Source organism: Pinus tabuliformis, chromosome 6 (assembly GCF_031772625.1).
Source record: "Pinus tabuliformis cultivar Carrire ecotype Pingquan chromosome 6, CPIR1, whole genome shotgun sequence".
Lineage (NCBI taxonomy): Eukaryota > Viridiplantae > Streptophyta > Pinopsida > Pinales > Pinaceae > Pinus > Pinus tabuliformis.
The window spans coordinates 1,159,399,612-1,159,424,799 of NC_142292.1; positions in this window are offsets into that span (position 1 = coordinate 1,159,399,612).

Below are 25,188 nucleotides of genomic sequence, written 5' to 3' on the forward strand. Positions count from 1 at the left end.
AAAGAGGAACTTCATTGTTGTTTCCCCTGTACAGTCTTTCACAGGTTGTGCCTCCACCCATCTGTCAAATACTCAGTCGCGGTGATGATATACTGCACACCCGTCTTCTTTCCTAGAGGTTGAATTGGACCTACAAAATCAATGGCCCATTTATCGAATGGTTGTAACGACACTTGCGGATTCAGAGGCAACTCATCCCTCCGCGATGGCCTGCCCATCCTCTGACATGCATCACATGCTTAAAATAAGAATTGGAATCCTTATGCAGTGTCAGCCACCACAACCCAGTGCGTAAAATATTCTGCACTGTTGCTTTCCCCACATAATGTCCTCCCGCAACTCCTCCATCAGCTTCAGCGAAGATACTGTTTCGTTCAAAGTCTGGTACATAATGTTGCAAACTTTCATCCAAGCCTATTTTATTTAATTGTCCTATAATGACAGGAACCTTGTCGTAAGTAGCACTAGCTCCTTCTTTTGTTGACTAGTATACTCTTCTTGAGTCGTCCCCATCATTAGGAAGTGTATGATATCTACAAGGCGATTTTTAGCTACACGCACCGCAAATAGCTACGCGTTAGGCAATTCGTCCTCCAAATTAGTAGGCTCCTCTCCTATTTCAATGCACAACCTATGAACTGGTCCTGCATTCAATCATCCTGGATTCACAATGACTTTGAAATCATATTCCTGAAATAGCAGCAACCATCTGCATATCTTCCCCCCCAACACAGGCTTGTTAACCAAGTAGTTCAATGCAGAATTCTCTCTGTAAATCTTAAAGTGTCCACCTAGCAAGTAGTGTCTGAACTTCTGGAGTGTGTACACCGTCAAACCTTCACGCTCTACCATTGATTCCTTCTTCCTGCCCTTGGTTCTTGGCCTTTTCCTCTTACCTTTCCCTTTTGCTCCTTCAAGCTCACTTGACTCTATGATTTCTTTGCCCTTGCCAACCTGCTGTAATAACCTAGTTTGCTCTTTTTCCATGATCAAGTGCTTTGTTTTGAGTTGACTATTCTCCTATTCAAGGAATGAAATGATGTATCTAGCTCTTGCCATGTTTATTGTAAGCTCGTTGATCTGATAGCCTTTATCTCTGATTGTCTGTTACATGCTTGAAGTCTGATCCTCAGCCTCTAAATCAACTAGCTCAAACTCATGCTCAACTGTGTCTTTATCCCGCACTGTTGATCCATGCTTTTTTGATGATCAAAGCGGATATTGGTGGCCACCCACCAATTCCAATTGGAGCCCCACCTTTGTTTCTTTTAGTTTTTCAGTTTCCTTAATTTTAGCACAGTTTACTATTTTTAGCAGTTTTTCGAGTCCTGAACTTCCGCAGCCGTTTGAGGCCCTAAACGACATTTTTTAGGAAAACTAGGAGCAACATGGGTCCATGGACCCAATTTTCTCTTCCCAAAGTTGTAGTCCTTGGATAGATCATTCTAACGACATATCATGTGTGTCAAACGGAGATCATATACCAAAGTTACGACCCCAGGAAGTTGATGTACCAATTTACCCAAAATGGGGCCCATAGTTTGGCACTTTATCTCCTAGGGTTAGGTTTTTGGATGTTTAGGGTTTTTCATTGTTTCTCAACAATAAATAGGCCTTTGAGCCTCATTGTAAGACAGTTCATAGGAATCTAGCCACCACATCTCTTCTCAGAGATAAGCTACCATCGCCCTAGCTAGTTTATTTCCATTTCTGTTTGTAAGCATATTTCAATATTTTACAGTAATGAAATGAAGTATTATTGTTGTTGCATCTCTGTATTTATGGTTATATCTATAATTCATTGCATTCCTATTTAAATCTAGATTTTTTGTTTCAAAGTGGTTTTCTCTTTCTTTATCTTTCTTTGCATGTCCCAACGACGTTGGGATATAAGGAGTTAGGGCTTGAACTAGTAAAACCTTTGTAAGACCAGCCTCACAAATCCCAACAGCCTCCCATGGCGAATGAAAAGAAAGATGAGGGGGCAGGAGATCCTATCAAAATCTTTCTCGAAGAGGCCCTCTAGCGACAAAGGAACACGATGATGGACAACCTTGCCCAGATCCTTTAGCAGCTACCCAGGGCTGAGACATCTACTTCCAGCAGTTACTCTAGAAGCACCACACCCTTTAAGGTACAAGTTAACTTTGACATTACCATATTTGAGGGTCAGATAGATGCAAACGCTGTAGATAAATAGTTAAATCTGCTAGAAGGGTATTTTTCAGTTCATGATTTTTCCAACCGAGAAAATATTACTTTTGCTCTTCTCAAAGCAGCCCCCCACGTCAAGGACTGGTGGGAAACCTACTGCAAGCAGAAGGATGAAAGTACAGACTCATTATTTTCAGTCATACCCACTTGGAATTCATTCTGGGCTGCCATCAAGGAGCAATACTACCCTTTTGGAAGATATGAGGATCAATACATAAAGTGGACCACACGCGACATGGAAGGGACCAAGATGTGTCGAAGTTTACCGATATTTTCCATATCCTTCACACAAAGTTGGGTATCAAGGATTCGGAGCAGCATTTGGTACTCAAATACCACGGCTACTTACACGGGTACATCCAGGAAGAAATAGAATTCCTGAACATCTCCTCTCTCAACATGGCATACCGATATGCCTTCAAGATCGAGAAAATTTTAAACAGAAGAAGCGAGACCTTGGATCTGCAAATCCGAAGCAAGGGAAAGGTGCCCCCAAATTGTAAAACAAAGGACAAAGCCAAGTTGGAGTGGCCCAAGACAGCTTGCCAAAGCTGCAAGCAAAGAATAGCATCGCGAAGCCGAAAAAGGACACGGGAAAGTGGTGTGAGTTCCATAAGAGCTCCACTCACAATACAAGTGAGTGTCAGCCAAGCAGTCACGGGTGGCTGAGCTAAAGGTTTCAAAATCAGATGCATGTTCTGAATCTGAGTCAGAACCCAACAATGGTAGTGATACAGGGAAGTAGATTATTGATGCGAAGCCTAACGCCACCATTGCCACCACGAAGATCCAAAAGGAGGAACCCAAAGATCCATAGGAGGAGGAGCGCCTCTTACACTCCTAGATGTGGGTAAAGGGCTCCCTGCTACAGTTCATTGTCGATAGCGGGAGCCAACAAAACCTCATTTCAGCAAAGGTCATGAAGCGGTTGGGCTTACCTACCATAGCACATCCACTACCATACACCATTGGGTGGCTTCACCAAGGATGAGATCTTCGCGTGAGCCAGCAGTATCGCCTTCCATACAACATCAAGCCCTTCACAGATGAGGTTTTGTGTGACATTTCTCCCCTTTATGTTTGTGATGTATTATTAGGCCAACCATACTTGTGGAAGTGACACGCTATGTATGAATCAAGGCCTCGTGTTGTTATTGTTACTTTGGGAAATAAGTTGTACAAGATACCAAAGGTAGCACCGCCTCATGCCATCTCTTTGGTTACTGCAAAACAATGCAGTAAGGTCATTTCCAAAACCGGGAAATTTGTTTTCCTAATGATACACCCTCAAGGAAAGAAGAAGATGGTGGCCACGACCTCCAGACAGGGCCCCTCCGCATGACAACTACAGATGGACAAGGTCGTGGAGGAGTACAAGCACATCTTCACCTCCCCCGCAGGGGTTCCTCTACACTGGTAGGTCAAGCACTCCATCAATCTAACCCCAGGTGCATCGCTGCCCAATGAACCAATATATCAGCGCTCCATTCTAGAGAATGATGAAATCAAGAGGCAGATTCAGGAACTGTTGCAGAAAGGTCACATCCATCCGAGTTCATCACCTTGTGGGAGCTTGATTATGTTGGTACAGAAGAAGGATGGGAATTGGAGACTCTGTATTGACTATCGGGCACTGAAGAAGATCATTGTTTTTAATAGGTACCCGATCCCACGAATTGATGACCTCTTAGACCAACTAAAGGGGGCAAAATATTTCAGCAATATTGATTTAGTGTCAGGATATCACCAGGTACCAATCGAACCCTTCAATGTGTGGAAGGTTGCCTTCAAAGCCAAGAAGGGCCTTTTCGAATGGTTGTTTATGCCTTTCGAGTTGACGAATGCTCCTACAACCTTCATGAGGCTAATGGATGACATCTTGTGGCCATTCACCAACTCATTTTTAGTGGTATACTTGGATGACATCCTAATCTTCAGCCAGAGTTGGGAAGAGCACCTCCACCACATCCGACAGGTTCTCCAAACACTGCAGCAACACAAGTTATGTGCCAATTTGGAGAAATTCACTTTTGGCATGACCCAAGTTCAGTATCTGGGATACATTATTTATGAACAGGGGGTGCATGTGGATCCAGCCAAGATCCAAGTCATTCGGGATTGGCCATCTCCAACCACTCTGACAGAGCTCCACAGCTTTCTGGGTCTTGCCAACTTCCACAGCAGGTTCGTGTTGGGATTTTCTCAAATCACTTGGCCCTTGACTCAAGTCACCAAGGGAGGAGTGAAAGCCAAATTCTTTTGGTCTGAATCTCAACAGAAGGCATTCATAGGGTTGAAACATCGCCTCTGCTCAACACCAGTGCTCACATTACCATACTTGCAACAACCATTTGAGGTCGAGACAGATGCCTCTAACTATGTTATTGGGGCAGTCCTTACTCAACAGGGGCATCTAGTGGGATATCACAGTGAAACACTTTTAGACACAGTCCGGAAGTATCCCACTTATGACAAAGAGATGTATTCCATTGTGCAGTCCTGCCAACAATGGAAGCATTAAATTTTGGGGAAGGAAATGGTCATCCACACTAACCACTAGCCCCTGCAATTCATACAAACCCAAGGGAAATTGCAGAATGATCGCCATCAGAAGTGGTCCACATACCTGCAACAGTTCCATTTTAATATCAAGTATAAGAAGGGCAGCACCAATAATGTTGTAGATTTCCTCAATCGACCACCGATCATGGCGTTAACCATCGTGCTCAAATCTTGTGGGCACGAGACTTCTGATTGGCCACTTCTCTACAAAAGTGACCCAGAATTTAGCTACACATACCAGACACTCTTGGAGGGTCAACATGTTCCATATTTTCACCTCCAGGATGCCCTGTTATGCCACCTGGGTCACCTTTGTGTTCCTTCAAGCAAGCGTGCCAAGATGATTTGGGAAGCACACTATAGTCGGGTTGTTGGTCATTTCAGGGTCGAGAAAACAATGGCAATACTACAGAATTATTTCTATTGTCCGAATCTTTGACAGGATGTCGAGAAGTACATCATATCATGCACTGCCTGCGCCATTGCCAAATCGACCATCAAGAAGCAACACCTCTATACCTCGTTGCCTACCCCTATTCAACCTTAGGAATCCATCTCCATGGATTACATGTTGAGCCTTCCTTCTACTAAGCATGGAAATGACTGTGTTTTTTTTGTCGTTGATAGGTTCTCAAAGATGGCCATTATGGCGGCCTGCAAGAAGAGTATCATAGCAGAAGCCACTGCTAAACTCTTCTTTGAACGAGTGTGGGTACACTTTGGGATTCTCCAGTCTATCATCTCAGATCGGGACAGCAAGTTCCTCAGTACATTTTGGTCTAGTCTCTGGTCGATGCTGGACACCAAACTCACTAAGTCCACAGCCTTCCATCCCCAAACTAATGGCCAAACAAAGGTTGTCAACAGGATGATCATACACATTCTGCTCATGTACAACTCAAAGCATCCATGCACATGGGATGAGAGCCACCCCTATGTTCAAAACAGCTATAACTAGGCTCTCCACAGCTCGACTGACCACATACCTTTTCAGGTGGGCTTGGGATTCCAGCCACTATGTCCCATTGATGTGGCCATGTCGTTTGTAGCTACTCAGGCAGATTCGGCTCATGTCCAGTCCGAAAAAGATAAGGAAAATAGCTTCATTGAGCACATCCAACATATTCTCCAACAGGTCCATGACATTCTGGAGAAATCAAATGCCAAGTACAAGCATTGACATGATCAACATCGGGTGCCACACAAGTTTCAGGTCGGCAACAAAGTCTAGTTGATTTTGCAAAAGGAACGCCTTACTGGAGCCTATCGGAACTCAGACCACTCTGATATGGTCCTTACACCATTACCAAGGTTTTGGGAGACAATGCATTTGAGCTCATAATTCCCCCATTCCTGGGCATGCACCCAATGTTCAATGTGGACCACCTTCGGCCATACTTTCCACCATTACTAGAACATCCGACATTGCAGAACAGCTCACACCCACATAGTTAAATCCATATTGCATAGAACAAGCTGTAACTGATCGGATCATGGACACACAAATCAAGCACATGCGCCAACACAAGGTCCAACTATATTGATTTTTCAAAGCAGGCCAACTCCTTCACGAGGGCAAGTAGTTCACCAGGGACTAAGTTCAGCAGAAGTTTCCTCATCTCATGGAGGAACTCAACGCAATGGGGACCATTGCTTCCTAAGGGGGGAGGAATGATCCAGGTGGATATTGGTGGCCACCCACCAATTCCACTTGGACCCCCACCATTATTTCTTTCAGTTTTTCAGTTTCCTTAATTGTAGCACAGTTTACTATTTTTAGCAGTTTTTCGGGTCTTGAACTTTCGGAGCCATTTGAGTCCCTAAACGACATGTTTTTGGAAAACTGGGAGCAACATGGTTCCATGGACCCATGTTGCTCTACCCAAAGTTGTATTCCTCGGATAGATCTTTCTAACGAGGTATTGTGCGTGTCAAACAGAGATCATATGCCAAAGTTACGACCCCGAGAAGTTGATGTACCAATTTACCCAAAACGGGGCCCATTGTTTGGCGCTTTATCTCCTAGGGTTAGGTTTTTGGATGTTTAGGGTTTTCCATTGTTTCTCAACAATAAATATGCCTTCAAGCCTCATTGTAATACAGTTCAAAGGAATGTAGCCACCACATCTCTTCTCAAAGATAAGCTACCATCGCCCTAGCTAGTTTATTTCCATTTCTGTTTGTAAGCATATTTCAATATTTTACAATAATGAAATGAAGTATTATTTCTACTACATCTCTATATGTATGGTTATATCTATAATTTTTTGTGTTCCTGTTTAAATCTGGATCAGTTTATGTAGAAGGCTTGGCCCCTTTCTCACCATGAGAAGCAAACACAAGCCTTTGTCCTCTCTTGTACATCCTGGTCACCTCGGGCTTAGTTGCTTGATTTTTCTCAACTAATTTGCTAGAGGACCCCACTTCCATTTTTTGTTTTGGTATACTAGAGGTTTGAGCTGCTACATTGGCTTCATGCCGTTTCAGGGCTGTTTCCAAAAAGGCTTACCAAGTCATACCTTTCTCTGCAAGTTGGTGAAGGACTATAGTCTTGATCAGACTATGATGAAACAGGTTTGGGTAGTGCTCCTTATTCTTCATTTGCATCTTCTCTAACATTTTAAAAATGCTCCTGAATAGGAAGTTACACATGTTGAGTGGCTTCTGAGAGGTGAAGTGCATTAGGAGGCGAAAATGATAAGCATACAACCTAGAGAATCTTCCTTCACATGTAAAGAACTTCATGATAATCTTCATCAAACGGGTATATTTCTCCAATAAGTACCTAAAAGGCATAGTGTGAGCATGTTTTTCCCTGTAGGGTTTTTTTAAGAAAGGTTTATAATATTCAAGATCTAGGTTCATTCCCTTGAACCAATATTCACCATTGTTTGGTAACCCTGTAGCAAGTGAAATGGAGGCCACTGAAAAAATGAATTCAACACCAACAATATATACACTTTCACTCTTCAACTAAGTTGCCACCCAATCTATCAATTGCTCATGAAACCCACCTCACTCGCCCTATTACAGAAATCCAAGCAATGTGCATCTTCAAAGCACTGTTTGATAAAGGGATATGAGTTGATTTCACTGCAATTTGATGGCTCATATATCAGGATTTTCCCTCCCTTGTGATGTCTCTTCCACTCTGATGAATTTTCTACCAATATTATGATAAAAACCCTAGCAGCAGGAAAATGAGAATAACTATGAGAATGGAAAATGAAGTGATGTGAAAGTGGACTTTGACAAAATGGTAAAGGAGGTTTGAAAGAGGTGAAAAGGGACTATGGAGAGCTAATGAAAATGAGTGGAAAAGTAATGGAGGAATGTTCTGCTTATGAGAAGGAAAAACAGAGTTTGTTGTGAAAGTGCCCAAAAACCCCTAGGAATGAACTAGGGTTTCACTTTTGGAGAGGTAAAATTGTGTTTTGAGGTTGATTGAGTGGTTAAAATAGTTTATTAAACATGTATATAGGTGTACAGTAACATTTTACATGTTTATAAACCAAGAAATAAGAATGGCCATCATCAACCTATCATTCCCCATGAGAAATTTCACTACAGACCCTAATTTGAAAAATCATTGGCATGAGATGATTTTGAAAACCAAAGAAGGAAGAGTAATGGTTTACTTACTTGTTTCTTGGCTTAGGAAGCAATGAAATCAAGTTTGCAGGCTTAAAAATCAAATTTGGGACAAATTTGGGTGTTTTCTGGACACTCTGCCCCGTGCGCAACGCATTTAGGATGTGCGCAGCGTAGTGTCTTTATGCGTAGCACCTTGTATCTGTGCGCAGTGCCTTGAGATTTTTTCCAATTTTGCCTAAAAAATCGACTTTTTCTCTCTTTTGGAGTGGAGAGCTCGATACTCAAGAGTGAATAAGAGGTAAATGAAACAAGTTTGGGGCTTTTGAGTTTATATAGGCAAAATTATTTCTCTTTTTAAAAAGAAATGGGACACATAAACCTTTGAAAAATTGATTTTTTCACTTTTGAAAATAGAGTCACCTTTAATGTTGAAACCTGAGCTGTCTTTTCACTTTCCTGAGTACTGGAACTTCTTCTTCTGGAACTTTTCAAACATGAAAACATGATGAATGTGTGATAACTCACAAATCAATACCAAAGAGTTGCTTGTCATGCTCTTTTCACTGCTGAATTTATTCATGAAAATGATGGACCTTGGAAGTCCTAGCGACCTAATGGATGACCTGAAAATGAATGGAATGATGATGATTACTAACTTGATTTTATTATGACACCTTCGTAGAAATATGATAGGTGACCAGCATGAGTGAATTTTCAAAAGACTGACCTCATTTCTAAACTGACCAATTAGTGACCAAATTTTACTAACCCTAGTGACATAAAATAATTTGATTTTGATAGTCCTGAAAAACATTGTAAAAGAATATTTGATCCAGGTGACAGGCTAACAAGACCGACACTAACATCCCATATGCCCCAATGCTATGCGCAACTGTTTCACACTTCTTGGTGCCTCCAAATTAATTATAACTGCTATCTTGGATGGGTCCACCATGAATCCTTCTTGCACACCACATGGCCTAGCAAGATTCTGAAAGGAACACAGAACAAACATTTCTTTAGATTGAGCACAATCTGATACCTTCAGCATTATTATGAGGAATTTGGTATCTATGGATAGATACTAATTCCCTAGACAGTAGCTATATCTAGAACAACAGTTTAAAGAACTTTAACCTTTTCCTATAAACAATAGATAGGACAAAGAGAATGAGAGGACCTACTTGTAATTTCACTTTCCTCGTGTCTCCTTTGTATCGCTCCTGTCGCTCCTTCCCATACTTAAGATGCTTCGGAAGTACCTGTAAACATCAACAGAATACAAAGAACTAATCAAAGCAAAAGATCTATTGATTACAAGTAAATGGAATCAGATACATTCACACATATAAGCATCACGTATCAAGATAAGCATATGGAAAAAGGTGCAAATACTTTATTGAATAGAAGGAAGAATTACAACCATGAAGCCTGATTCGAAGTCACTCCTCCAACTTTGGTTCCATCCACATCACATCATAAGTATGACAATCTAGCAGCATAACGACACCTACAATAGTCTCAAATCTCAAACTAACATTATCTCCTTACAATCATCAAAGTCCAGCCCCTTGATCACTTAGATGTGTGCTCAATTTATAAGAAGATGGAGGAGGTTTTGTCATCAATGATGGTATTGAATGGCCTTCCATACTTGGAATTAGTTCCATAGAGGAAGGGATGAGAGGATAGGATGTATCTTAACTCATTCTTCATCCATTTTCAAGCTCATAGGAGATGATAAGTGTGGGAATATTCTAGAAGGCTCCAGAAGATAAAAATGTTCCCCAAACCCTATGTGAATTTTGCTCAAACACGCCCAGTGCAGGTCAAAGAGGTCCTAAGTGCTTTGCAGAGCACCCTACCATGGACTTAACTTCTCTGCAGTGCACCCTACCATGGACTTAACTTCTCTGCAGCACACCCTTGCATGGGCCTAATTGCGTTGGTCCCTCTAGATGTCATTTCAGGATGTCTTCAAGCCATGAAACTATCTAAGAAGGAGGCATTCAAAAGTTTGACTTGTTTAGGGTTTGATGAGCCCTAAAACACTAATCTAGATGATGGTACTGATGTGCCCAAATGGATCTATAACACCTGCCTCCTAAAGCATGAAGTCTAAAATGTAATGTCGAGTGAAATGCTTTACGATGTGATGAGGAGGTTCCGAGGAGGTTGGTGACCTACATCAATTACAATACATAATATCATGATATTTTGATTTTTTCTCATGAATTGCTGAGGGAAGGCATACCCATGCTCAACATATAAACTTTCATTACAAGTACATAGACAGTTGTCTACAGATATAGACCCATGATCTAAATGACCATCAACGTAAAGCCAATGTACGGATGATTTGGTACATTTCTTGAAATCGCAGCCCGGATGGATGAAACTAGATGCAGGGTCTTCTATCTGATTCAAGTGTTTGCTCAAGTACTCTAACCATGCGAATATGTGATCTGAAGTCGAACATGGGAAGACACCGTCTGATTACCAGGAAATTATGTAAGTCATTAACAGACGCAAGAGAAATCACTGATAATGATAATGATCCTCAAGGTACTACAGTACATTCTGCATGGTGTGAATGGATGATTTAATTTCGAACACCATACAAAGCCTTTCGATCGAAGGCCATTGATTTCAACCTATTGCCGAAAGTGAGAAAATTTCCATCGATGTATTCAAGCCTCAAGGTACTGGAAGGATGTTTCTAAGTCAACTTCTTGGATAATGAGCTGATGTTGACAAGAAGCGACTCGATGTAGTAGGGCCTTGATGTATCCCACATCAATGACACGAAATGAGTGTAATGATTTTGGAGACGGAATTTGACTGACGACACAAGGTTCAGGAATGGAGGTCATGAAAATGAAGGTTTATGGTATTGCAAAGGATGAATTTTAACGAAATGACTTCTCTTGAACATGTCGGTATTAGTAACATTGACCCAAAACAAAGTGATGGATGGTATGATACACCAACGGTATGATAACCATCAAGTTGATAACCTAACCTAAATAGTCACAGTGACGAAGTGAAAGTGTCATGATCAAGAGCAACCTGCTACCAAAAGTGTTTACCCCTTCTTCCATTTTCCCTAGTCATTTCTGACCAATACCTCTTTATTTTTTATCAAGATTGAGGAGGATAACATATGCGTGTTGTATAATTCCACCCTTCGGGTGAATCCATCGCTATGTGATGTTTTAATGAGTCTAGCGAAGGTGAAACTAGGTCTTGTCATGATCCAAAAGTTTGTCGCTATTTGATGTTTTAACGAGTTTAACAACAAAGATAACTCAGTCCTTTTCATGTTCAGAGAGTTTGAAAAGGGACAAAAAGAAAACTCCACAAGTTCTTTTTCGTAGATTTGTCTCTCAAGCCCGAAAAAGTGTAAAAAATATGAGAGAGAACCTATTGACCATGTTCAGTCAACGTATTCCTTTTTCGTAAATAATCCATCTCATCCTGAAAAAGGGTTAAACTTATACTGAGTAAACGTCATTTCCAATCTATTAATGACCTGAAAAGGACAAGCACTCAGCAATCTTTTCATATTTAGAGATTCTGAAAATAGCTTAAAGAGGACTCCAAGGGGGTTCCTTTTTCAATGTTTAACAGAGCTTGAAAAAGAGATAAAAGTATGCTATGTGGTCAAAGATGCAATTTACAATCATGCACGTCAAATTCTATAAGTCAACTGTAAAACCTGCTCAAAACACTACCAAATGGATTAAAAATACCTGTTTCATGAGTAAAAATAGGTAAATACTAAAGTTTATTCGATTAATGAACATGAAATAAACATAAAACAAGTTTTTATGATGTCATTTTTACCATTCGATATTTACCATTCAATTTTGAGCTCTGGGCTAGTTTTTTACCTCGAACTTTAGTAGCTGATTACTAGATATTATATGGATTATTTCTCATGTCGTCCAGACCATGTAGGAGATCTATCCCTCCTCTTTCTTTTTATGTCATTCTTTTACTGTTTCATGCAAGTTTTAGGGTTTTTTGGGGCCTTTGGGGTTAGATTTTTTCGCCCTGGGATAAGCACAGGCTTGCATGTTGAAAACTATGTTGAAGAGCACCCAGATAGAAGGTTGACTACTCTGCAACACACTATCTCCTTGCCTAGGTTGCGCTAGGTTAGTTTCCCAAACTTGTTTCACCTGTTTGCTCCAAAATTTGTCCTGTTTTTATAGGGAAAAGATCCTAATTAAGCTTATGGTTTGATTGCAGGCTTTCATCACATCAGAATGACTATTACTTGGTGAGAAAGAAAGCATGAAGAACAAGACATGATTTCCCTAAATAATATAGGTAGATTTGAGGCCCTCAAAAATTGTGGGTTACTCAAATACTTCAGGTTGTTTGGAATGAGGCAACAAAATAAAACTATTGCAGTTCCTTGTTCATGCATGGGATTTGACAAATCAGGCTTTTCACATAGGGGACAAAGTGGTCCCTATTGTGATTGATGATGTTTACTTTCTTACCAAACTGTCGAGGTGAGGTGCCCCCATCTCACTTTCAGGATTTGCCCATGGAGGTGAATCGGTGAGAGATTATATTCGACAGTTTTGTCGGCCAGGTACATAGCCTAGCAAGGATGGGAAAATAAACATCAGGGATGTAAGTGATTTGCCTTTGAGAACTATCCTTTTCACTATCGTAAAGTTGGTTGGCAGTGTGACACTTCATCTGGTGAACAGATCATATATGCAGTATGCACTAGAGTGTCTTGAGCCAAAAGTATTCAACTGGTGTGAGGTCATGCTTTCTTCACTGAAAGAACAATTGACAAAGGTAAAAAGTGGTAAGACAAAGAATTTTAGCTATGGTTCGATCTTAATCGCTTTTTCCTTAGAAAGAATTCCATTGATGCAACCACAACATGTAACACTGGGTGTAGCTGGTCCTAGAGATCCACAAATGCAGAGTTGGGTCGAATTGATGGTTAGACATGTGGGTCAGTCAACAATCATTTTTTCCACTGCATTCTTCAATTGGCTCGATCGACAAAACATTGTCTTCGAGGAGCATCCATACTCATGATGGATTTTCGTGGAGATCCAGATTTGATTTTACTAGTGGGCGCTCAATGGGGTGCTATAGGTAAATTTTTTACCATTTTTTTTTCTACATGTTTTTGTGTTTTGATGTTCCAAGACTAAACTAAAATCATTCTCATGCATGCATATGTGGGTATTGTTCGACCTATGAGGCACCAACAGGAGGAAGGTGGGTCAGTGTGGAGATAAATTGGGAGGGCGGTTCTCCAGGATTTGGATTTGGCCAAGACCTTAGCAAAGTTGCAGGATCATGTGGAGGGATTAACCCTTGGTATTCCAGATGTGCGGAAGGAGGACTTACCTATGAGGCTACAGTGCCATACTATTGGATTTCCAAGCCATTGGATGTGGCTCTTGCGCATGATAGCTCAGGCTATGACCTGTTATCATGAGCACCACTAGGTCTACTTAGGATGTTTTTGCATGCATTTTGAGTTTTTAGGTAAGATGACCAAATGTGTCTTGGACACAAATTTTGTAAAAAAATTCAATACATCTATCTTACTTTCAAATTTTTTATATGTATGGTTATATGCAATCCTATTCAACTAATGATGTGAATTGAAAATTTTACTTTTACATGTGTCACAAATGTCAATTTAACACATAGTTTGCTAATGAGTCAGTTAATGTGTTAAACCTTCTGGAAATATGTTGATATTGAATGTACTCAAAATGTCTTTCCAAAAGACGAACTCTAAAGAACATATGAAGAATTGTTGAATTTCGGACAGTATAAATGTTTGTTAGTTTTAGTACAATGAGTTGCGAATCTAGCCTAATGATGATTCGGTGGATGCCAAGTGAATTGGCATCAGAGAGAAGTTAGATCAATGCGTTATACTCAGCAATATTGTTCGTTGATCGAACGATACAAATCCCTTGAAAACTCACTAACTCGCCACTTGGAGCGAAAATGGCCCATGCTGCAAAAGATAGGTTCTGCGTACTATGACTAACACCATCGGCGTAACCAACAAATGGTTCCAAAGGTTCCGACATCTGTAATAAATGCAAAGTAGATTACTTAAGCACATAAAAACTATAAAATACACACTGACACACACACATGCAATTAAAGCGTATATATAGTGATTTTTACTACACTCAATTAAGCATAGTAACATTTCAGATACAACCCATTTCGAGGTTGTGACAATGGAATTCCATCATAGTCCACCAACTCGTAGGCTCCTTTTTCCAAAACATGCTTGGAAATATAAGGACCCATCCAAAGTTGTTTAAATTTTCCTGCTCCAAGTTTATCAGGTTCCTAATCATAAAGCAAGACCAGGTCTCCTTCAGAGAAAATGCGAGGCTTGACATTTCTATCATATTGTGCCTTGATTTGTTTCTTGTGTGCTTCGTTAGCCAATGTGGCTTCACAACGGGTTTCATCCAAATGGATAAGTTTCAAGAAACGCACTTTCCTCTTTCACCTGCTCGAACTAGACCTGGAGCCCCAAGAATCCACGTAGTGAAGTGAGTGAGTCAGCAATTTGTCCCTTGAAGGACCGGATGGGATGGATGATCACCTTACCCTTTACTTGATTACTGCCTTTACCCTAGGAGAGAGATGGAGTGCTGCCCAACCACACTTGCCTTCAGCCAGGAAGGAACAGGAGGGTACGGCATCTATGAACCCCTTCCCTTGGTGAAAAACTAACCCACCTTAATAACTAGAAGACCTGCCTTCTACCTATACCACTCGCTTAATTAATTGCTTAGTGGGTGGGTACTGCTTCGCACCTTCTCTTTCCAGCCGGGATGAACCAAGCTTACCCTTCCTTTATTACTGCCCACCACACAGAACCACCATCACTGGCTGGATACACTTAATGCTGAACCCTTACACGCCTTAGCTTCGATACAGCATTGGCACAGGCGTTCAAATAGAGCAGTGGTGCACGGGCGTTCGACTACACTTCCTGAAAGATTCGTACTCTGATGAGCTGATGAACCAATCAAGTGGGTGAAATTCAAGTGGTGGTGGAATCTATTTATGGAGTTGTGTACTATTCAATTCTATCTGGTAGGGATAGGGGGAATTAGTCTTTATTACTTACGAGCATGCCACTTATATCCTTGGCTAGGCAGGCGCACGTGCAACCCTCCCTCTGATTGATACAAGCAGACATGCCTTATCATCCCGACCCCGATATATGCCTGGCCATAATGCCATCGGCCATATCCCTTCCCTGGCCCCTCTGCTTTCCCATAGCGGCTATAAGGTTATCCCTATATCTTCTATCTTCTTTCTTCCCCCCTCCTTTTATCCCAATCCCGATCTCCTCGGTACTTAAACAAATTGCAAGTGTGAGGCTTCTAAACACCATTTCAGTTATAAATAGAAGCCATGGGCTGCACTAAAAGGAAGGAATTCATTAGTAAGGTTATGTTGGAGGAATGCTTTTGAGACCATAAACTCTCACGAAGCTCTTTCTCCCTTCCTTGCTTACATTTGCTTGGTAGCTTCACCTAACTACTCCCTCGAGACACACAATGCCATCAGGTACCTAACGGAACACATGTGGCAGAAGATTGATTCTTTGGGCACATGCTCATCAATCTAAATAAGCATAAATGACATATATAATGGTGCTTTCCCTTCTTGGCCGACCACGGGAGAACGCAGCCGCGTCTAGACGCTTTAGTATGAGGCATAATCTCTTAGTGCAGCTCGAAGAAAGGTAAGGTATAACCTAAAGGTGATCTTCTATAGCTATGTGTGTTATAGACATTTTTGTGCCTTACAGCATGAAGCATGAAATGTCAATAATCTAAGGGATCCAAAGTCCCTAAACATGTTGTTCCTACCCCTAGAGGAACAAGGTCAGCAAACCACAGCACTAAATATCAGTTCTCCACCTGAAAACACTCAAAAACAAGCTTATTCTGGATCATGTCGACTGCTACACTGGCTACCTGCACTGAATGTCAACTGCTACACTGGCTACCTGCACTGAATGTCAACTGCTACACTGGCTACCTGCACTGAATGTCAACTCCAACACTAGCTACCTGCGTTGAACGAGTTTGGACATGTGGCAGACTCATTCCTCAAGGTGTCAGAGCCCAGGAAGCTTCCAAAGTGACACTTGCATCAAAGAATTCGACTGGTGATGAGTAAGAGGGTCTAGATCTCCAAGTGGAAGCAAGAACCTCCAAGTGGACTCAAGAACTGAAGAATAACTGAAGTGGGAGAGGACACTAGTCAGCTTCATGCCAGCTACAAGCTGACTCATCCTTTCTCCAAAACTCCTATATATAGAGCTCTCTCATGAGGTCTAAGGAGGCTGGAATTTTGTGCAAGTAAGGAAGTGCTGTTGGTTTGTGATTAGAGCTATTGGGTGTTTGCTTGAAGGAGGTGAAGAGGAGATTTCTTTCAGCTGGGAGGTGTTGCTGGATTGGGCCCATTGTGGTTGTAACTCTCTCAGAACTTTACTTCTATTATCAATAAAGTATTCGAGATTCTTCTATGTGCATGTGTCTTTATGATGAATAGATGTTTGTACATTTGATTTATGCTAATCCTATAATTGATTATGGATGTATGCTTCTTGTAGTTTCCTTCTCTTGTGCTTTTACAGGATCTGTGTGTAGCTGGGCCGGTGAAAGGGCAAGGAGCTAGGAGCAAGCAGCAAGGAGTGAAGACTGGATCGACTATAAGCGCAAGATAACGGTTAGTAGATCATCCTTTTCTTCCCTCTCTCATCTCATAAAGAAGAAACTTTGAATAGCTTTGCATTCAGTTGTTGCTGGAGTACTATCACCTTCAGAGTAGGGATAGAGGCATTCTGCATTAGATACTTTTCCCCCCAACAAATTGGCGACTCCGCTGGGGATCGTATCTTATTGGTTTGTTGTGTTTCTTGCTATTCATTTCATAAACAAAGGGAGTACCGAATCGAACTGTGTTTGAGTCCATCAAACACAAAGTAGAGGGCAGCTACTCTAGCTCAGTTTCTGGGCAAGTTTATGGTTTGAAGAGCTGATCCACAAGGACTCTAATAAGCTCTTAGTGATAGCTTTTCATCCTCCTTTACATCCCTTAGTGTGTCCTTGACTGATAGCTTCTGATTTGAGCAAAAACTGTGAATTTTTGAGCAATCTGTGACCTGGAAACCAAGACGGACGAAAGTCTCGTTCTTCATTGCAGGCTGTACAAAGGCAGTCTGCATTTCAGCGCAGTTCCCAGAGGGGCTACCTGCACTGAAGGTCAAATAGGCAATGTTACACCTACACTGGACCAGTCTTGGCTTGAGTTACTGAGGTTTCCTGCTGTGTCTTGCCTTGTTTTCACTATTGCTTTTTGTTGTTTGTTGCCAGTCAGTAGGCCTATCTGAAACCAACTTCCTTTATCATTATTCCGCCTCAGTTGTATAAAGAAACTGTATTTTTTCTTTTGTATTTCTTGTGTCATTTACAGTTTCCCATAACGAAAGTGAACCAGTCTTGCATTGACCTCTTAGATCTAGACCTGTGATTAAGTGTCGTTTTGATCTTAAGAGTTAGTTTGTTTGTTGTTCATAGCTGATTGAGCTTTTACTTTCGTCATTTGGTTTGAGTTTAAATATTTCTAGTGTCGAAACAAGTAAATCTTAAGGTGTCTTTTGATTTTGGACAAGCTTGTTTGCTTTCACTTGAAATTGAATTCAAAATTATACAACAGCTTTCTTTTGTATTGTCGCACAAACATTAAGGAAGAGAAAAGAAATACTTGCATTGTGCATGTACATTATGACAGTTTGCATGTTGATTTAGGAAAGTGCATTAGTGTGTGCTCTATGATCTGTGTGAAAAGGTGTTATCTTCCTTCTCCCTCAGTAGTTAAGGTTTTCAAAGTTGAAAGATTGAAAAGCTTGCTTATCATCTTAGATTGCATTCAGGAGTGTTTCTATACATCTCGTGGTGATCCATAAAGGCAAACTGCTAAACAAGATCAACCTTAAAATGAATTGAATTTACATAACAACGCATTGAAACATAACGCAAACATCTAGAGGTCTAAGCTAGAGACGTGTTCCGGCGTCGTTAAACGTGATATCTTAGCGTTGAGTGGTTGGGTGATTCCTCCACGGTGAAGCGATAAGTATCAATACGGACTTGTGCTCCCACGTACCGTCGCGTATATATTGGGAGACCCCTACAGGAATAAAGCCTTTATCCATAGGAAGCCGTGTCGGCCGCCCTACTGATCGCAATGCAGTGAACACAGCATTCACGAAGATTGACCACTCGTACCGTAAAACGTATTCTGTGGTTTTGCGAAAGGTTTGGCACACCCTCTGCCTAGATCTCCAGAGTAGTTTCTTTTGGCCTTTTTCAAACTCTATAACTGAAAAAGTCCATCCGAGCATTTGTCACTTCGGGCTCGTTAAAACATCGAAGGAGACTAGAGTCATCTTTAGCTTTTTCTCGACTCTTTAAAACTAAAAAAGCAAGTTGTGTCTAAAGCGTCGTTATAAAATTTATTTTAAGCGGAATAATCATCACCTTTCCCTCGTTGATCTTCGAAGTTAGTCCACCACAAGTGGAAGTTCCTGTAGAATCGCTAAGAAATCTTTTGGATAGACTAGATATGTCTGAACAACCGTCGACATCTAGGACTGTGTCGTCCAACACAGCAGCGGTAGAGCCTCCTGCTGCTACTCCAACGATGTTCGCTGGTATACCATCTGTCCCGGCAAATTGTCAACAACAAGCCGGAGTCCAATCAGGGACAACGACATGGTTAGTTCCTATTTCTTCATCCGGATTATCATCTGGTATTTCTTATGTTGAAACTCAACAAATTGATCCAATGTGTCTTCAAAGGCCAATTTGCCCTTTAAGTACTGGATTTCCACCATATGGAGGGCAGTATGCTCTTTCATTGTTCCCTCCCAGAGAACAACCATATGGGAGTTTACAACAAAGTTCAGGTCAAACTGGAATTACAGCCAGCGGTTGGGTACCAATACTGCCTCAACAACCAGGAGTTATATATTCAACGCAACCAGTACGCCCTGTTTCGAATATTCCCACCATACCTGCTATAGTGAATGCGTCGCAAGTACAAGCTCTACCCGTTGTATGTCGACCCCAAGTTTCTTAGGTTGCGATACAACAACATCTTGTCTCAATGACTCAATCACAACCTCAGGTTAGTGCCTCCTTATCTGGAGCGACTCAGGCTCAAACAAGTACTGTGACTCCTCATCTTGGTCAATCATCCAGTATTGGTCAACAGCAAATGGTCCAACAACCAGAGCTGGTTCAATCTCAACAACCGTCATTCCAGCAATCATATCAAGGACCTGAGCAACAAGTCTTTGTAAGTAATGGGCAACCATACTATAATGGTTATGCCCATCAACCTTGTCAAAGTTGCCAGCATTATGCTGGTCTGCAAAGACCCATTGCTCAGGCGATACCATCTTATCCTGGATATGCTTCGCCTAACCTGAACCAACAATTGCCCTTTGTAGCAACTCTAGAATTACCAGATCTAAACCGGCTGACGAATGATCCAATTGCTTATGCCCCTTGGTGGCCAGCGATTCCGCATAAACTTCCGTCAGATATTCCTAAATTTAATGGAAATCTGGGTGAAGATCCGTCGAATCATGTGATGACATTCCATCTATGGTGTTCATCGAACACTCTGAATGATGATTCGATAAGACTTCGCCTCTTTCAGAGGACGTTAACGGGTCCAGCGGAAAAATGGTACATTGAATTGCCTAGAGCTTCGTTCGAAAACTTCAGTACCTTAGCCACAACCTTTTTAACCCATTTTCAATTACCGATAAGGTATGAAATGGGAACAGAACTCCTTACCAACTTCAAACAGACGACTGCCACCCACATATCTGATCATATACATGAGTGGCGACGTCGTCGTAGGATGGTAAAAACGTACGTTCCCGATCAGCTATTAGCTGAATGGTTTATCAAGTCATTACTTCCTGCCATCACGGAAGATGTGGCAAAGGGGGGGGGTCGTAACGGAAGAGCAGGTTATCGCTCATGCGCAATATCTGGACTTGGTCTATACTCAGTCCGGCACACTCTACGACAAAATACCTGACGCCCCTAGACCAGAATTCTCAATTCCTCCTCCTCCTAAATCACACAATGACTCTCACGCCGGCGATGGCGTGATTGGCAAGCACAAAATTTATAGTCAAAATGCAAATGAAGAACTTCTTGCCTCAGAAGTAAATGCCATGTCGACCGACAAGGGCAAACAACTGAAGCAACCAGGGGGCAAGAAGAAAAAGAAAGGGAGAAAAAGGAAACCCCCAGCAGGGTGTCATATATGCGATGAGGATCATTGGACGAAAGATTGTCCACATATAGCTGAAGTTAAGAAACTCTTTAAGAGTTCAAAAACCCCAGCAGTATTGACTGATCCGTTTCCTAATCCAAGTCAAAATCTGGTTGCTAATCAAAATGCTTCCCGATCCCAAGTGCTTATGTTGTCTACCTCAAAGCAGCAAAATAATGCTTTGACGAGGAATAAGGATTACAGGAATCCAAAGCTGTCGAACAACAAGGCTAATGAACAACCTAGTAGTTCGACAACAACTTTGACCGAAGTTGTGCCACCCATCGTCCCTGAGCCAATAATAAAGTCACAAAAGGGAGCAGTACACAAATCGACATTTAATCCTTGTGCGAAAATAGCACAGATAGAGGACTTGGCCCAAACGCCGTCTGTTATGTCGACACTTGAGGTACCGCAAAATTGCTTCTCCCAAGAACAAGCTTTGTTATCAGCAATAGGTGGAATTGACCCAATGGATTCCAATCTTGTCGCCTTTGATCATAGAGGATATGACCCTCAGTTACCAGCTCAACTAGCTTTCCTTATTCAAGTGAAAGCCCTCAACAAAACTGTTCATCGAACAATTATTGATGAGGGGGCATCTACATGTCTTATGTCGATAAGTTGCTGGAAAAATTTAGGCTCACCACCCTTGTCGAAATCGTCAACGACGTTAAAAGCATTTGATGGACGATCATACACTCCATACGGGATTTTAAGTAACTTGCAAGTTGAACTGGGGGGAAAAACAGTAGAAGTTGATGTTGAAGTAATTGATGGAAACCTCGATTACAACATCCTACTGGGTAGGCCCTGGATATATGCCATGGCCGCAGTTGTGTCGACCTACTTCAGGAAGATTGCAATTCCTTTTCAAGGAGGAATTACAGTCATCGACCAACAAACTTTCCTCCCCAACAGTTCACAAGTTACGGGAAGCATTCCAATGATCCATGGAAGCGATCATTCGCTTCGAAATATTGGGGTAGGCCTCCTAAAAGACCCTGCCTTAATGGGTACTTTCGCCCTACCGCCTCCAAGTAATCTGGCGGGAGTGGCCACGGTGGAAACCTACAAAATGAAATCTTCTGTATCTAATGGATTCGGAAGATTCCTAAATATTTTGTCGGCATGGATCATCGCCCTAATAGAAATACTGTAAATACAGTGGGCTCCGAGGACGGTTCTTATCTCGTGTCAACCTCGTTAAAAAATGAAACAAGGAGTCAAAGGACGGTTCTTATCTTGTGTCAACCTCTTTAAAAAATGAAACAAATCCCATTTCTCAAAGGTAAACCTTCATTCCAACCACCGAGTTGAATGCAATGAAGCTTGGGGGGCATGCACCTCGATTTGCGTTATTATGCTGAGGGCATGCGAACTTATCTCCGAGCAGTTTTAGCGTCATAGTTCATGCTCGTTAAAAAATAAACATAAGCTTTTGAGCAGTGTTTTGGCGCATTCAAGCTCATTAAAAAATGAACCCATCTCGGTAAATAACCATTGTGATCGTAAATTTATTAGCCATAAAAAGCCTTGGTCGTGTTTTGCACCTGCCACCTCCATTTCATTTGGCCGATCGTTCACCTCCATATGATTGTTTACCCATTTTGAGGAACAGCTGCGAAGAGTGATTTCACCTAGCCATCCTTGTGACATTGCCGTGATTGGAAAATTCCAGCCTGTACCTGGAATCAGCTGCTATCCCTGTTCATCACTCGTTCCTCAAAAGATGAGTCTTCTTTAAGCTCTTTTCAACTAACTCGTAAAATATGAAAAGATTGCCGAGTTTTGGCCTTCCAGCTCGTTAAACGACCGGAAGAGCTATCCCTCTTCTAGATTTTAATCTTTTTGGACCTGAGGGATTATTGCACAAAAAGATCGAGCGCTTGTTTTGTTCGGCTCGTTAAAACTATCAAAAACTCATCCCTTCTGTATTGTTTTATACTTTTTCGGACTTAAGGGATTAGATGACGAAAAAGGAATTTTGGAGTTAACTTTATGTACCTTTTCAGACTCTCTAAAAATGAAAAGGACCGAGTTTTCCTTGTCGTTAGACTCGTTAAAATGATTAAATAGCGACAAACTTGTCTTTAGACGAGAACGAGTTTCCCTATCGCTAGGCTCGTTAAAACATAGCGATGGGCTTGCCCAAAGGGCAGGTTATAGAACAAGCATATGTTATCCTCCTCAAGCTTGACAAAAATAAAGAGGTACTGGTCAGAAATGACTGGGGAAAAATTGGGAGAACCCCAAAGCTTTAATGGTAGCAAGTCGCTCTTGAACATGACACTTTGTCCTCCGTATCACATCGGGTTGGGTTGTTTCATTCACCGGTCTCGTCACCATGGTCCTCGTCAAACCATCCACATTTGGGGTAATGCTACCGATCCATCACATCAGTGTCGTTATATGTTCAAGAGATGTTGTTCAGAAAGAGTCAACCGTGTCCCATCCACTGCCATACATTATCCTTCATCCACCCATGATCGCCACCCTGAATCATATTTCACAGATTGTTTTCACCTCCACTAAAATCATTAGCTCCGTTCCGTGTCATTGATGTGGGATTCATTAAGGCCCTCCTTTGACGGATCGCTTCTTGTCGACTTCAGCTCATTATCCAAGAAGCTGATCTAGGGACAAACCCCCCAGTACTCTGAAGCTTGCATGCCTCAATGGCAAGTTTCTCACTTCCGGCGACAGGTATACATCAATGACCTTCGACCAAAAGATTTTGCGTGGTGTTCGACGCCAAGTCCTTTATTCACACCACGTGAATTGTACTGCAGTACCTTGAGGGTCATTGTCATTATTGGTGATTCCTCTCGCGCTTGTTAACGGTTTACATTATTGACCGGTAATCAAGCGATGTCTTTCCATGTTCGACTTCAGCACAATTCTCACATGGATCAACTTGTACTTAGAGTGAAGATCGAACGAGTTTGAAGACCCCGGATCTAGTTTCATCCATCCGGGCTGCGATATATATTCAGGAAATATAAAGACATTTGATATGTACATCATTGCAGCAGATGATCATCCTACTCAAAGGATGATAATTTCAGCAGAGAATTATCAGTCTACCATCAGACGATCGTCTGTTCTATGTACCAAAATGAATTTATAAAGTTGAGCATGGGAATGCCCGCCTCAGCGAGATCATGAAAAGCAGAATGAAAAATAATGTATTGTATTGTATTTTATTACAGGGCACCTCTCAGCGATTGGATGAACTTCGGATCCTCCTAATAAAGCATTTCACCCGATAAACGACCTCATACTTTAGGGGGCAACTGTTATAGACATTTTTGTGCCTTACAGCATGAAGCATGAAATGTCAATAATCTAAGGGATCCAAAGTCCCTAAACATGTTGTTCCTACCCCTAGAGGAACAAGGTCAGCAAACCACAGCACTAAATATCAGTTCTCCACCTGAAAACACTCAAAAACAAGCTTATTCTGGATCATGTCGACTGCTACACCGGCTACCTGCACTGAATGTCAACTGCTACACTGGCTACCTGCACTGAATGTTAACTGCTACACTGGCTACCTGCGCTGAATGTCAACTCCAACACTAGCTACCTGCGCTGAACGAGTTTGGACATGTGGCAGACTCATTCCTCAAGGTGTCAGAGCCCAGGAAGCTTCCAAAGTGACACTTGCATCAAAGAATTCGACTGGTGATGAGTAAGAGGGTCTAGATCTCCAAGTGGAAGCAAGAACCTCCAAGTGGACTCAAGAACTGAAGAATAACTGAAGTGGGAGAGGACACTAGTCAGCTTCATGCCAGCTACAAGCTGACTCATCCTTTCTCCAAAACTCCTATATATAGAGCTCTCTCATGAGGTCTAAGGAGGCTGGAATTTTGTGCAAGTAAGGAAGTGCTGTTGGTTTGTGATTAGAGCTATTGGGTGTTTGCTTGAAGGAGGTGAAGAGGAGATTTCTTTTAGCTGGGAGGTGTTGCTGGATTGGGCCCATTGTGGTTGTAACTCTCTCAGAACTTTACTTCTATTATCAATAAAGTATTCGAGATTGTTCTATGTGCATGTGTCTTTATGATGAATAGATGTTTGTACATTTGATTTATGCTAATCCTATAATCGATTATGGATGTATGCTTCTTGTAGTTTCCTTCTCTTGTGCTTTTAGAGGATCTGTGTGTAGCTGGGCCGGTGAAAGGGCAAGGAGCTAGGAGCAAGCAGCAAGGAGTGAAGACTGGATCGACTATAAGCGCAAGATAACGGTTAGTAGATCATCCTTTTCTTCCCTCTCTCATCTCATAAAGAAGAAACTTTGAATAGCTTTGCATTCAGTTGTTGCTGGAGTACTATCACCTTCAGAGTAGGGATAGAGGCATTCTGCATTAGATACTTTTCCCCCCAACAATGTGGGGAGCTTATTGATTCCCATTG